Raw genomic sequence first — 15,361 nt, forward strand, 5'->3', positions numbered from 1 at the left:
TTAGGGAAGAGATTTGGTGCCAGGATATTCCAGTTAAATGCTTCTGGGTAATAGTGAGAAATAGTGAAAAAGGATGATGTTAATAATGTGGCTTCTTTGTAACTGAACAATCTGAGATTCTTTCCTTTTATCCTCTCTTTGAAAAAGATGCTAATACAGGAGTGATACAACCGGTTGAAATGTAAATATTACTCAGTATCTAAGATATTTTATTTACATGTGGCCAAAATACACATTTTGAAAACTTCACCTAACATATCTTTCCTGATGTGTACTAAATATTGGACTATCGGTTTGCAAATTCCTAACTAGAATTGTTTTGTTCAGTTTTCACCCAGATCTACTGGCATCACCTAAGCCCAAATGTGATCTGTAATAAGATGACTTTTCTTTTTTTTTTTTCCTGTTGGACCTTCAGCATACAGCATAGAACCAACCTCACCAGGGGAATATCTGACTTAGTGAAACATTTACTCCATTTCCCTATAGCATATTATCCCATATAATGCTTCTTGTGATTGCAAAGATAAAACAATTTTACAACCAATAATGAATGAATGATGGGCAATTTCTTCTAGAATTCCTTTTCATCTTTGTCAGCTTTATGAAGGTTTTCGCATTTTCACATATATATTTCCAAAGAGTGTATGTGTATTGGGAAAATGTCCTGATAACTAATCTGACACATCTTCTTTTAACAACTCCAGAGAGAACATAGATCATTTATTGCTAGTTTTTTCAGTAATTTTTCTACAATGAAAGGATTTATGAGGTTAAAAATTTCCATCCTGTATGTACTTGTTCGAGTGCCTATTTATAAGCTTATACGACTAACTCTTTGATTTTCTAGCACCACTTAAAGTTGGTGGGCAAAGCTGACTTATTTGAGTTATGCCCCCATAAAACCTTGCTTCTTAAAAAAAAAAAAAGTTCCAGATAGCTGATTCAGGGCTATCCTTTATATATAGATTATGCTGTTACCTAGCAATGCCTTCAGGGACTACTGAGGCATAATATTTGATTGGTCCTCTAGTCAGTTAAAAAGTTCAATGTGTAGTATTAATTTGACTTTTTATTAGTAAACAAAATTATAAATTCAGTGACAAAGAGAAATCCTATGGTAACAGTGTAGCACAATGTCTTTAGGTTACATCCAAAAACTGTCCTTTACTATCATCATAAACAATTTCTTCTAGCCTCCCCCCCCCCCCACACACAGATCTTAAACAAACACTAGCAAGGCTTCCAACCAGTCAAAGCCACATCTGTGGGACAACCCAGCCCCATTAAGTTCCTACCTGGGAAAACCTAAAGTTGACAAAATAATTTACTGTTTGTTCCAGCCAACACCTGAAGACAGGACCTCTATTCTCCAGCGTCTGTGGGACAGCAGAAGCCCAGCTTCCATAACAGCCAATTAACAACCCCCCATGGCCTAAGCACGTTGACCTACCCACCCCCCCAACCTGCTTTTTGTAATTTTCCACTTCTCTGACTCCCACTCAGTCTCCACACCTCTACACAGGTCAGCGTTGAGCTCAGTTCTACATTCAAGCTTTTTCTCTACTGCAGTAGTTACTCAAGAAAGTCTGATTTTACTGGCTTTACCTAGCGTCCAGCTTTTTAAAACAAAAACAAAAACACATCCCACTGAAAACTCAAACTAAACCAATTAAAATATGGACATGTAGAGACTTTCAGGTCACCTCAAAAACATGTCAATAGCAGTAGTCTATGAATTAACCATAGTAAAATGGCAACTGGCCAGAGTTATGAAAACAGGTGATTTACAATCCATTCTAAGAAGAGGATTTAAAATAATGTTCTGCTCATCTCAATCATTCCTCCCATAAAATGAAAGAATCCAAGAGGGAGGTCTTTTGACAAACAAGTAACTACTCAAGATGAACTACAGTCAAGCTTAAGAACATCACCCTTATCCAAACGGTTAATTTTTCTGTTGGTGATGAGTTTTATTGCTGGTGGGCATTCCAGGAGTGTTCGTGCTGGATTTCCTCACTCGCCAACCGGGGACATGAGGTGGAACTCCAGTGGACATTGTAGCTGGTTTCTAACAGTCACTCCTCAGATGATTCATCAAAGCCAACCATGCCACTTACCTGTGATTGGGCTGAGATGTCAGGTGGGATTTGCTGGAGTTGTCTGGGGAAAGAGCAAGTTGTCTCTGCATCCTGAACATGGACAAGGATGAAGTTAGTGCCATAAAGAGAGGGCAGAAATAGAAGGAAGCTGGATTCCAGATAATATTGTTGAGCCCCTGAATCAACCACCCCTCCAGCCTGCATCGACTAAGAGTAATATAAGAGAAGGCACTTATTGTTTATGACATTTGGGGTTTGTATTCTGTTACTGGCAACCAGAGACATCTTAATCGAGACAGGAATCTGCATAGTGTTTTATAAGGTTCTCTCTCCACCAGCAGTAGCAGAGCCCACAAGAGGGAGGCAGCGCTCTCCAAGGAAGAGAGAGGGGCCTTCCAGCCCAAGGGAGCCCCCCAGGGGCAAAACTGTCGGTTTGATCTGAGCAGGGGAAGGTAGGTCTCCTAAAACTCAGCCTGACCAGTTCCCAGGGGACACAGAATGTTTGATAAGGGAAAGTGGTTAGGGAGGGGGCAAGGAGAAATCATTTTGAAATCAGCAAGTCTGTGAAAGCAGCTAAATGTGTATGTGTGTTGGGGTTGGGGGATGAGGCAGGGACGGGTGAGCTAGAGGGGAAGATGAACATTAAAGAGAGGAAAGATAATGAAGACAATGATATGAGAGGATACTGAAGGTTTCTTTTTCTTTTTTCTGAAAAAGTATGTTACATTTGGATCACCTGGTTTATTTGTTTATTTTTAAAGATTAGCTAGAACTTCATTCTGAATCCATCTGGTCCTGGTGACTTTTTCAAATAATAAGTCTTTTTTTTTAAGATTTTATTTATTTATTTGAGAGAGAGAATGAGAGACAGAGAGCACAAGAGGGAAGAGGGTCAGAGGGAGAAGCAGACTCCCCGCTGAGCAGGGAGCCCGATGTGGGACTCGATCCCGGGACTCCAGGATCATGACCTGAGCCAAAGGCAGTCGCTTAACCAACTGAGCCACCCAGGTGCCCGTCAAATAGTAAGTCTTTTAAACAGAGCACCGGAAGCTATCTCCATCCTGATGGTGTCCTTGGCTGCAAACGCCACTGGTCTTTTCAGCACCGGGATGGAACAGACTCAGCTCATTTATTCAGCTCTCCTAAAAACCCAAGGAGACCAGTAGGCATCCTAAGAGCACCTACCTGTGCTAGTGCCATTTCCCTCCCTTCAGAGGTCCTCTAGGTCATTTGATACTAGTCCTAGGGCTCTTTGCAGCAGGCTCCAGGCTCTGATTCAGTCTAGAGGGCAGAAGTCCTATGCCAGCTGCCAGATTTCTCCATCCAGCCCAGCTCAGACCAAGGCCATGCTCCCATCCTCCAGGTTCAGCTTGCCTGCTAGCTGTAGGACCCACTCATCTCCAGGGGAGAAGCAGTTGGATTGTTGTGGTGGAGGAGGGACAAAAGACATCAACTTCCAAACTCTTCAAATGTTTAGGAGGAGAAAAACTGGAGCTGGAGGCGTCAGAAGGATCCTCTAGAAGATGAACATAATCAGCCTTGAAGAATGTACAAACCTAGGACAGGAGAAGGGAAAGGTATTCCAGGCCAGTAGGGACATCCTACCTTAAGGAAGGTCATATGGTAGTTAGCTTGGATGAAATTTCGGGCTAATATAAAGCTGGTTGGATAAAATTGGATCCTGATCAAGGAAATCTATAAGTGCTAGATTGAGTTTGATCCTGGGTGTGGTAGACAGCAAGGGAAGTCAGGAAGACCTGGGTATAAATCTTGGTCTTTCATTTGCTGACTTTGTGAACTTGGGAAAATTGCTTAAATTCTCTGACCCTCATGGAGATAAAAATACCTTCTTCCAGAGCTCTTGCTAAAAGATCATGTCTGTAAAAGCTAAGGAATGACATATCATCAACTCTTTTTCCTCTTCCGGTGGTATTGAGGAAGGAAGACATGGTCTCCTGAGACCCCAGAGGAAACAGAAATGTTGCTGCGGGGAATGAGGTTGAGGAGGTGTCAAGAGGAAATCAGTTTGAAACAGACAAGACTGGGAAGGTACCAAACTGTACTTGTGTGTTCACTGGGGCCGTTTCTGGGGACACAAGTTGTTGAAAGAGCTAGTGGGGAAGATGGGATGATAGAAGAGGAAAAGGAACTAAGAAAGTGAAGTAAGCGTTCTTTAAGATTGCCTATGCATGTGTGACTCTGGGTCAGTCACATAGAAGACAGAGCAAATCGCACGGATCGACACATCAAGCACTCAATTGGATGATTTAAATTATGGCAAATCGTAGTAGAAGAAAAAAACCAGCCATCAGAAGAGTTGTAAATAGAGTTCCCCCAAAGCTAATATATAACTTACAGTACCCTTTGGGAAGTTCGGAATTATATATTATTTTTTTAGCTTTGTACACAAACACATACGTTTTTCTTCCCCTTGAACATGGGGTGGGGGGAGGGGAGGGACAAAATGTCCATGATTTTAATTGGTATTTCAGCCATCCTGCTAAAGAAGATTCACAGTTACTAATTTTAGGATGCATGTGATTAATCTCTCAGATACTGGAAGAAAAATATAATGCCCAAATAAGAGACACTATTTTTTATCAGTTGTTTAAATATTATTCATCTAAAAGGAACGATTTCAGATCTTAGAAAAAGGATCATAAGAACCTCACAAACACTTCTCAGGTTTTTCATATGTTTTGAAACACTGAGGAAACCATCTGCAGGAAATGTGGCAGATGCATTAAAGAGTATTCTTATTGAAACAAATTAAAATAAATATATGTGTGAAAGTGTCTAGCATGATGCCCAGCAAACAAGACAAACTCAATTAATGGTAGGGGAATCCAATTAAGTCCTTTAATCCAAATTTAACCCAAAATACTATCAGACAGCCCTTGGCTTTAGAACAGATTTGGGTCCAAAAATGTGGCTGGAGTAAGCCTCAAGGGTAACCATTGCTAATTCAAAGCTCCCAGAGACAGGCTGAGGATTGACATTCATTCCCTGTTTCAATATTTAATTTAGTGGGTTACAAGGAGAATATTTCTGTTGCACCTTTAAAAAGTCCATGATTACCTAAAGGCATGGTTGTTTTGGAGGCTGCTGGGATTAAGATGGTGTCTCTGGTGACAGGAGAGTTCAGTGATCCACAAAAGCGGGGGTTCTACACACTCCTCTCTGAAGTCTTGGATGGCTATAAGATGTATTAACTAGAGATAATTTTTTGTGTGTGGACGCACTCCCCTCATTGAGTTCTCATTAAATCCCACATACTTGCAGACATTTTCTCATTTGATCCTCATAACAACCCCCTGAGATAGGTATTATTATCATCTTCATTTTGTATATGGGAGAACAGGGTCTGGGGGTAAAACCAGTGTTGTGTGGGTAGATCAGTGGAATTTGAAATTAAATTGACCTCAATTTAAATCTTGGCCCATGACTTTGGCATTTCCTACCCATAATGGGCCTCCATTTGCGAATTCTAGCTTTGGTAGAATAATTCTTAGAAGACTAGAATTAGAAGTTGAGGTTATAATTACCTAACAAATATTTTTTAATAACTGTTAACAGCAAGCTGTGGATATCAAATGCCCATCAGGCAATGTTTGGGAATAACTGGCTCAAATTTGTTTTATTCATCAGGTTGTTTGGCATTGTGAAGTCCCAGTTTGAATTCACTCTGCACCACAGCATCAAGCCAGAACCTAAATTTTCAGGAGTTAGGATTCCCTAATTGATTTGGTGACTTTCTCTTTGTTTCTTAACAAGTCCCCTCCCCCACCATCCTCCTCCATAATGTAGGTGTTCTGTATTCTACTTGCCTCCACCTGAAGATATATGAAGGGAAAACTGAATAAACACATACCGTTATATTATATTTACTCTTTCCAAAGCACTGGTTTCCTTCCTGAAGATCCAAGTTCCCATCTGGTAGCATTTCTTAGTGCAGGTCTTCTGGCAATGAATTCCCTTAATTTCCATTTATCTGAAAAATGTTTTTGTTTCACCTTCATTTTTTAAGTACTTTAATGGAGAAACAGTTTGCCTTCAGTTAAATGCCCAAATTGCAATGTTCAGCTTGATGAATTTTTATGTAGGTCTATACTTATGTAACTACCATCCCAAGAAAGATATAAATATTTCTGCCGCCCCAAAACTTCCCCTGCGCCTTCTCGTCGTCAATTCCCTTCCCTATCCCCCAGCCTTGGTAGTCGCTAATCTGTTGTCAGTCCCTGTGGTTTGCCTTTTCCAAAATACCGTATATATAAATAGACTCATACAATATGTACCCTTTGGAGTCTGGCTTTTTTTGCTTGGCACAATGTATTTGAGATTCATCCAAGTCACTGCCTGTATCAGTGTTCATTTCTTTTCATGTCTGAGTAGTATTCCATTGTATGGATGGACCACAGTTTATCCATTCACCGCTGAGGAAACCTGGATTGTTTTCAGTTTCTGGCAATTTTGGATAGAGCTGCTGTAACATTAGGAAATACATTTTTGTGTGAATATGATTTTCAATGATCCCAGGTAAATGGATGGAGGAATGCTGAGTCATAAAGTAAGTGTATGTTTAATGTTATAAGAAACTGCCAAACTGTTTTTCAAAGTACTGTACCATATTATATTTCCACCCAAAGTGTAGGAGTTTTGGGTTCTTGGGGCCTGGTATTACCAGCTTCATTATGTTTTAGCCACGCTCATTATGGTTTTAATTTGCATTTCCTTGATCAATAACAATGTGGAGCATCTTTTCATGTGATCATTTACTGTCTATATGTCACCTTCGTTGAAGGGTCTTCAAATCTTTTTTCCATGTTTTTCCCCCCGGGTTGTTTGTTTCCTTATTGCTGAGCTTTCAAAGTTTTTTATCTACTCTAGCTACCAGTCTTTGATTCGATATGTGTTCTGCAAACATTTTCTCTCGTTCTGCAGTTAGTCTTTATTTTCTTAACAGTGTCTTTCAAAGAGAAGCTTTCAGTTGTGATAAAGTCTAATTTATTATTGTCTGTTTTATATAGTTTGTGCTTTGCTATATCTAAGAAATCTTTGACTAACCCAAGGTCACATAGAATTTTTCCTATATTTTATTCTAGAACTTTTACAGTTCTGCATTATACATTTAGGTCTCTGAGACATTTTGAGTTCCTTTTTGCATATGGTTCAAGGTACCATCGATGTTCTCGCTCTCTTTTTCTTTTTTGCATATGAATGTCCAGCTGTTCCAACACCATTTTTTTACTTCCTGAGTCCACTGGCTTCATTGATTCTCTGTTAATAGTTTATTTCATCTGTAGTATGTCTTTCAAGAGTCTTATTTCATACTCACTTTGGCTAAGAACTGAGTTTTGAGCTTTAGTAATAAAACACTTGAAGGATTTAGGAAGGAACAATGAGAGGGAGGCAAGGAAACAAAGAGCAAAACAAACAGACTGTCTATTGACAATCTTTGGGCTGCCGGCCCTGGTGTGCCTCGCTGAGAGAGCACGAACCTTACACACAACCCAGGCTCAAAGAGAGATCTGAGCCTGGGGTCCTGCCTGGAGAAGGCATAGTCAGGTGCCTGCCTCAGGACCAGGGCCCTTGGACAACCCCTGCTGCATAAGGCTCTCCTAGGACAAAGGGTGTCAAGAGAGAAAAGAAGGCTCTGAATGGGGGCTAGAGGCTATGAAAGAATCTTTTCAGTTCTACCCAGTTCTACCCAGGTTTGAATCATTGTTTTCAGTGTCAAATACCAAGAACCCCCACACCTGAGTAGGTAATCTCTTGTTCTTGCTAAGACTCAGATTAGTAAATGTGAACCAGGCACACGGATGTCCATCTGGCAACCTAGTAAAAACCGTGGGCAGGAAGCTTTCCCCTTACTCCTCTCTCTCCTCCTCCCTCTAGGAGGAAGGCAACAGAAAGGAATAATTAGTCAACCACCCAAATAATTATTTGAGCTTCAGTTACCAATAATTGTGTCATCGGACATGGTGGCTGGCTACAAAATGCAGAGATGTGGCGCATTGGAACTATTCTTGAGATTGTCAAGTGGTTAGTGGACACCCTGCCATTATTATGCTCATCCTTGCAGCGGGAGGTCCCTTTGTTCCCTATTGCTTCCTAGTTATCTTCGCATTCTACAAGAGCAGCACATGAGGTGACTCTGTCTTGTGCACTGTCTTTCTCTCACATTGTTGTTGTCTTAAAGTCACAGAAAGTGCTGGTAAGATGAGATATTTGTATATTTCTAATGTCTGGGTCCTGGCCATCAACATTCTTAATCAAATCAAATTCACGCGTTCTGCTACAATTCACCCATGTGGTACAAAGGCCCCAGTCAATCAGTTGGTCTAGTTGCTCTAGACAGACCTAGCTTCAGGTTGAACTGACACCACACCAACCAGTTGGCAGTTGGAAAACAGAGAGGTTTAGTGACCATTACGTATAGAAGAAACTGAGATGACTACTAAAGCAATTCAGTAAGTAGCTGAATTTTCTATGCTTTCATAAGACTTGACTCCTAGGGTATCCCACGTGGCCATATTCATGCCCATTTCCCCCATGTGTCACCAGCCCCCTGCAGACTATGTCTAGTTTATCCACACATCATAAATACCTCCCGATCATCCTTGCATCTAGAAGAGTGACTAATTCAATATGTGTTCAATAAATATTTGTTGACTTTGGTTGAAAATTGTTGAATGTGCCGAAGACATAGAAGGCAGTTTATCTTATCTGTGGGTATCACAGATCATGATCAGTTTGGCACTGTTGGTGCCGATGACATAATCAACTGGCTAGAATTCAACCTGATCTCAGCAATTTGGAATGTTAGGCCGCTGAAACCAGAAATTAATAGGAATACGGGCAAAGACCTGTGTAAAATGTATTTGTAACTGGGCTTTCCTAAGTCTAGGACGGATATCTGGTTTGACAGCTTCTGTCTAAGTGAAAAAGATCTAGCAGTTTTCAATGCCACACACTCAAATGCAGGTATGATGTGGCACTTTGCAATGCAAAGGCAATTTAAATGACAAGTACCCAAAGCCTGAGGTGCAGTTCAGGGAAGTAGCACACTCATTGCACGCTGCTAGCCAAGCCACAGGTGGGATGACGCATGAGTTTCCAGCACTACATTCTAAGGGGAGAATAGGCAATTAGAGCATGTTCTGCAAGGTGGGAAAAGATGAGGCTTAACCCATGGTATGTACATGGCTCTGAATAATTTGTGAGTCACTGAGTTCAGGGAGTGAGAGGGGCCCTGTAATTTACAATGTAGCTAGGAAAATGTTTTCTTTCTGGGCTCGGACGGAACTGTCTCTGTGAGCTGATGTTTGCCCTTGGGAGACATGTGGGCATAATCTAGTAGAGCTCTGTTAAGAGCAGGGAATATCAGGAAGTCAAAGAACAAAGTGCACGGAACATCCTGCTTCTGGTACTTCATCTACCCGGTGCCTTCTAATTGCAGGCTTCAGCCCGGACGTTCTCGTGCACAGATGCTGTGGATCCTCCTTGTGCCTCAGCTTTGGGCTCAAACTGCCTGCTCCCCCTGCAACATGAGCAGCCTGGACTGATTCTGCTGGGACTGGCTCCTGACATGGGGAACCCTTAGAAAATATGGGTTCAGGGACAGGAGCAGCCCTCTCAGGCTTCCTTGGCACACCCTTCTGCTTTGGATGCTCCTTGTGCCCTCTCATCTCTTGAAACCCCACTCTCCCCGGAGCTCGTGTGTGACCCTTGTGTAGTACCATCTTTCTGCCCTCTTCACCCTTTTGCACTGATTCTTAACTCCCTCAGACTTCCACTTCCTCTACGTTCTGGAAGGTTGTTCATCGGCATCCTCTACCCACTGGTCTTGCCATACATCAGACCCGGTTGCTCTCAGCTCCTTCTCTTTTCCAGCATTTACTTTTTCAGAGCCTGCACTAATTTGTATGAATGTTAACAATTTTGTAAGGAGATAGAAAAATAATTTATAGGGGCACCGGGGTGGCTCCGTCAGTTAAGCATCTGCCTTCGGCTCAGGTCATCATCCCAGGGTCCTGTGATAGAGCCCCGCATGGGGCTCCCTGCTCGGCAGGGAGTCTGCTTCTCCCTCTCCCTCTGCCCCTCTGCCCCAACCGTGTTCTCTCTCGCTTGCCTGCTCTCCCTCTCTCTCTCAAATAAATAAATCTTTAAAAAAAAAAAGAAAAAGAATTGATATATACTTTGCACACCTGAGATTTAATCCTTTTTTTTTTTTTAAGTGGCTTCCTATCCTGCCTGTCTCATAACGTATCAGTTAGGTGCATAATCCCTGGGGTCAGACATGTGCAGGTTCAAATCCTGGGCCTGCCACTAACTTGTCATTAACTTGGGCAAGTTACTCAGTATTGCTGAGCATTAGTTTCCTCATCTGTAAAATGGGAATTACAGCTACCTAATGCATAGATTAAATGAGATACTATAGGTAAAGTTCTGGCAGAGTATCTGGTACCTAGTAAGCCTAAAGACACTTATTGTTACTTATAACACTTCTAACTATGTGCATTTTTATACTTTATATCTAGGTAATCTTATATAACTAGATACTATAATACTTAAAATTATTTCACAATATCCCTTGAACATCCCTGCTCAAATTTCTCCTGTATCTTCATGTTTAGTAGAGGGTATTGAGTCACAAATTATGGAAAAATTTAATTGCTAGTTGAGTAGAATATTTACAGTTACCTTATGGTACTAGCTTTATCTCAGAGAACTGATCTTAGAAATTTAATTTTCCTCTTCTTTCTTTCTTTTTTTTTTTTTAATTTTTTTAACATTCCATTATCCTCAAAGCACAGTGGCCAAGTGCCCATAGTATCTGGGCAACAAAACCAAGTTCAATGTAAAAGTATTTATTCATTCTGGAGCTTTCATATTATTTGAGTTAGTAAATCAATATTAACTTGCACAGTATCCTCATATCCATGAATTAAATTAGTTCAAGGCTTTTTTCCAAAGGAGCCAAACCTCATAATTAATTTTATTTGGTCGTTATCCAGAATATCATAATAATTTTTAAATGTCAGGTCAGACATTTCTAATACATAGAAATCCCATTTGGGAGTTCAGAAACCTATCTGTTTGCTCCTTTTAATATTGGTGTGTCCTGGCCGATGGTTTTTTAAATAATATTATCGCTCAGTACTTTTTCTTCTTAAAAAGCATCTGGGTTTCAAACTAGCTAAAATCAGGAAAACTTAAGGAAGAGAAGTCAAAGCCGTTTGCATTGGGATAGCAAGAAGATAGCAAGTTGATGCTGAGTAGAGAAGGAAATGGAGGAGAGAAGACAAGTAAGAGAGCATCCCCTGGGCACAGGCTCAGCGGTCCCAGATGGAGCATCCGCCATGAACTCAGAGAAGCCTCCGAGCAGGGGCAAGAGGTTTAGACTCCATGTTCCTCATGGCTCTGGGGGAGAGGAAAAGGGCTGCTACCAGGTATAAGACACCTAGCAAAAACAAATACTCATCTGGGAGCATGTGAGGAAACTGTGTCCCTAAGAAAAATTTCCACAGAAACCCTTTATATTCAACAAAGGAATGACTGGGCCCTGGGCACTGGCAGTGCCCACCTAGATGATGCTCTGAAGGAAATTATGTTGTGTGCAGAGCCCAGGGGTGTTAGATTTTGTTTCATCACTGCAGAAACAGGAGGAAAAGATCTCCTCCTGTAGGAGAGCCTGTGGCCATCTGACTGCTCATGGGCACACTTGCTCTGTCTCCTCATTGCATTCCCATCACCCTCACATTAAATTGTCCTGCGCATGTGGAGCTTCTGCTCTGTGACTGAGTCTGGCTGGAGCAGGAGTGCCAAAGGTGAGGGCACAGATGAGGACTGTGGCATCTTTACCCCAAATGATGTTTCTTAGCCCAGCCTCAGGGGGCAGGGGGTGGCAACTGGAAATTTAGGGAATGTTTCCAAAAGAATGTTTGAGACTCTGGCCAAGGAATGAGTGCCAGATCCTGACAGAATTGTTTCCATGAGAGAACTGGTAAGATAAAGGACAAAAGCTGAAGGAATACAAAGGACCCTGAATGTAGTCAGGTCTGCTTAAGGACCCATGTGAGCCAGTGTAGCAGGGAAAAAGAGAAATGGCCTTTCTCCCCTCCTCTGCACTAAACCCGGCACCACACTCACAGCCCGGAATATGGTAACTTTGGCATGAATACTGACATCCTTACCTCAGACAGTGGAGGCTGGCCACTGTGGTAGGTTAGTCAAATGGCAGCCAGCAGAAAGACATGGGGGACGCCATGTGGTAACTAACTGTCTGACAGGTCTGTGAGCAAAGGTGAAGCACCTCTTTGGGGAGTCCCCAAAATAAATAGGAACGAGTTGGTAGGGGGTCGGGGGAAATACTAAGTTACTCTTTGAGAAAATGGAGTGGTGCCACAGGAAATTTCATGGCTGGTGAGGCCAGATAACGCTGGGTTTACACGTCCAAATATTAGAAAGGCAACAGTCAAACATCCCATTATAGTTCTTGCCATGATCTCAAAAAATAAAGAGAAGAAGAAAAAAAAAATAGAAAGGAAGGAAGGCACCTCAAATCTACCAGTGTCATGAATTTGGTGTAAGATTGACTCTCTTCATGCTGAATGATATAAAAATGCATTCTATTTTTCACAAAATGTTTGCAAAAGCCCGCAAAGAAATTGCCTATCATTTTTAATTTTGAAAAGTAAAGAAGGACTAATGATACAAATTTGTATCTAGGTGATACAAATCACAAATGGCAGCACTGCCATAATTTGCTTTATGAAGGGCCCACTCACCTACCATAGAGGCACAACCACAATTTAGACTCTAACAACTAATCTCCATCTTCCACTCTCTGCTTCTGATCTTCTACATCTCTGAAAGGCTCGTGCAGGACCTTCTGTGCCAATGTTACTTAGTCTCAATTAAGAGCAAGAAAATTAATATGGAGTTTAAATTGGGGTGACCTCTTCTCAAAGATGAAATAAGGGACTATCAAAGTTCATCAGAACATCTGGCAATGCTCGCTGAGGGAGAAATGTCCATAAGGTTTAATTATCAAAGGCAAGGTTTGTACTGATTACAATAATTCATAACCTCAGAGTCAGCACTTTTATTCTTAAACTTAAAGCCTCAGTTAATTGAAATTGGTGGCCCATTCTGCTGCACGAATATTTCTGGTTCATCATCCCTTTTTTAAAAAAAAGTCAGTACTTTGTCAGCATCTTTCTAAATACTTTATGAGTCAACTGTTCTGCTTTAAGAGGCCCAGGTCCTTTCCACATAACTGAAATTGTGTTGATGATTACAAACCTTACAATGCCTCTGCTCCGTAATTCTGAACTCACACTTCTCATTTTTCCAGTACCATTCATTCATTCATCAGTCAATTTGACAAATATTTACTGAATGCCTACGATGTGCCAAGTACTCTTCTAGAGGCTAAGGGTATAACAGAGAACAAAACAGACAAAAATCACCTCCATGGAGATTAACTTCTAGTTACAATGTTCAATGGATAAGGAATAAGAGGCTGGGCTGATTTAAGTTATACTAGGGCATACCCTGGTACTTGATTTTTGATTAATCATGGAAGTCAACTAGCCTGATGTTAGATGAGGCTTTTCCCTGAAATATATACTTCTAATCTATTTAAATATAGTTTCAGGGAGTTGGGCCCTGGCTAGTGAAGGTATCCTCCATTGTATTTCTCTTAATTATGGACAATGAGAGAGAAAAACCCTGGATAGTAGAAAGAACGCTGAATCTCTGACTCCTTTTAAATCTATAACTATTTTTACTCCCTCAGTCTATGCTATCTCCTTTACTGGAAAAAGAAATTTTTTTTAAGTAAAACAACTCCATTTTTTTCAGTGCTGAACAGAGGACAGAACATCATTATCAACCATCACAACCCTTCTGCAATCTTAGTCCTGTCAAGGAACATCCTGTAATTTCCCCTCCACCTCCAAAATCAGAACTGAATCCAAGATCAGTGCAGAACTGGGGGCTAATAATAGTCCACTCCCACTGATAACAGAAAGGCTGAGGTCTTCACAAACCTTTTCAAAGAACAGTTTGATGTAACTTTAAAGTCACAAATGGCTCTGTGTCTCTAAGCCAACATTTTGCAGAGGGCTGAGCTCAGTTAGAAATCTGAAAACTGAAAAGAACCAGTGAAGCCAGAAGCTAGTTCATAAAAGAGCAGCTGAAATGGCCGAAAGCTTGGGAGGCCTCCTGGTGAGGAGATGCTAGAACCGAACATATTGCTCTGAGTCGGCCAGGTAACAGAGAGCACCTAGAGGAATTCGAAGGTGCTTGGCAGTGAGGCACTGCAAGCGATAGACCAAAATGCTGAGAAAGCTAAACTCATAATGATACTACGTTGAGTGCTTGACATGTATTATCTTTTTGAATCCGTCCGATAACTCAGGAGGCAGAGATTGTTGCTATTATTCCCATTGCATGGTTGAGGAGAACTGAGACTTTCCCAACTTGCCCAAGGCCAACAGCTAATATAGAAGAACTAGGATGTGAACCCAAGTTGGCCCCAAAGCCCCCAGACCCTTGTTGCTACACCACATAGCCTTAAGAGCAGAAATAGCCAGCTGTCCGTAAGGTAAAAATAAATGAGGACATATAAACAAACAAGAATTCAATTATCATCACCCCAAAGACTGTAAATGGAATAGAATGTCTTATTGAGATGGCTGGGGTTCAGGTCTGCCAGAAAGCTAAAAGCTATATTAAAATGGCTTTGGGGGGGTGGTCCTCTTTTTTCTGGTAATGATTGAAAGATGGTTTTTACTCATTATACCACTTGGAAAACATAGATGGCATAAGGAAAATTAATATTTTGATTAAATAACATATCTGATATCCTGGGAATGTTAAATACCCAATTAGAGAGTGAACTTTTGTCAATCAGGGAAAACTGAAGTACCTACAATTCAGAGACTCTAACATTATAATGTCAGGTAAGTGTTCATGTCTTAGTGATTCTGTATGGCTAAAGAGGTGGGCAGAATGCACATAGAAAATTTCTGAACTACCTCTGCTCTGTCTGAGGGTGGAATTCCTAAATGTATTTTGCCTTAATGTCTTAGAGAAAAGAGCCTTAAAGAAATTGGTATAAATCTTTCAAGGAATCTAAGATGACAATGTGCTTATATTTCCTGTGATAAAGTTAATTTGTATGTTGGGGACCCACAAAATGAAGGTCACAATAGTGGCCCAGCCCATGTCACAGATCTAAACCTAAATCG

At 41.1% G+C, this 15,361-nt stretch overlaps 1 long non-coding RNA gene across 1 annotated transcript in view; it reads right to left on the reverse strand.

Annotated features, from left to right (window-relative positions):
• Positions 1-1,229: 1,229 nt before the first annotated feature.
• The window catches only part of LOC114224051 (uncharacterized), a 40,932-nt gene continuing 26,800 nt past the window's right edge, over positions 1,230-15,361 (reverse strand). Inside the window, exons 5-7 of the long non-coding RNA XR_003612309.2 lie at positions 5,974-6,093; positions 3,288-3,658; positions 1,230-2,192 (exon numbers count right to left, since the gene is read on the reverse strand). This is a non-coding gene — a long non-coding RNA (uncharacterized LOC114224051). The remainder of the gene's footprint in view (positions 2,193-3,287; positions 3,659-5,973; positions 6,094-15,361) is intronic.

The sequence above is a fragment of the Eumetopias jubatus genome, unplaced genomic scaffold (assembly GCF_037043125.1).
Source record: "Eumetopias jubatus isolate StellerSeaLion01/CBP00866 unplaced genomic scaffold, mEumJub1_p1.0 scaffold_8, whole genome shotgun sequence".
Lineage (NCBI taxonomy): Eukaryota > Metazoa > Chordata > Mammalia > Carnivora > Otariidae > Eumetopias > Eumetopias jubatus.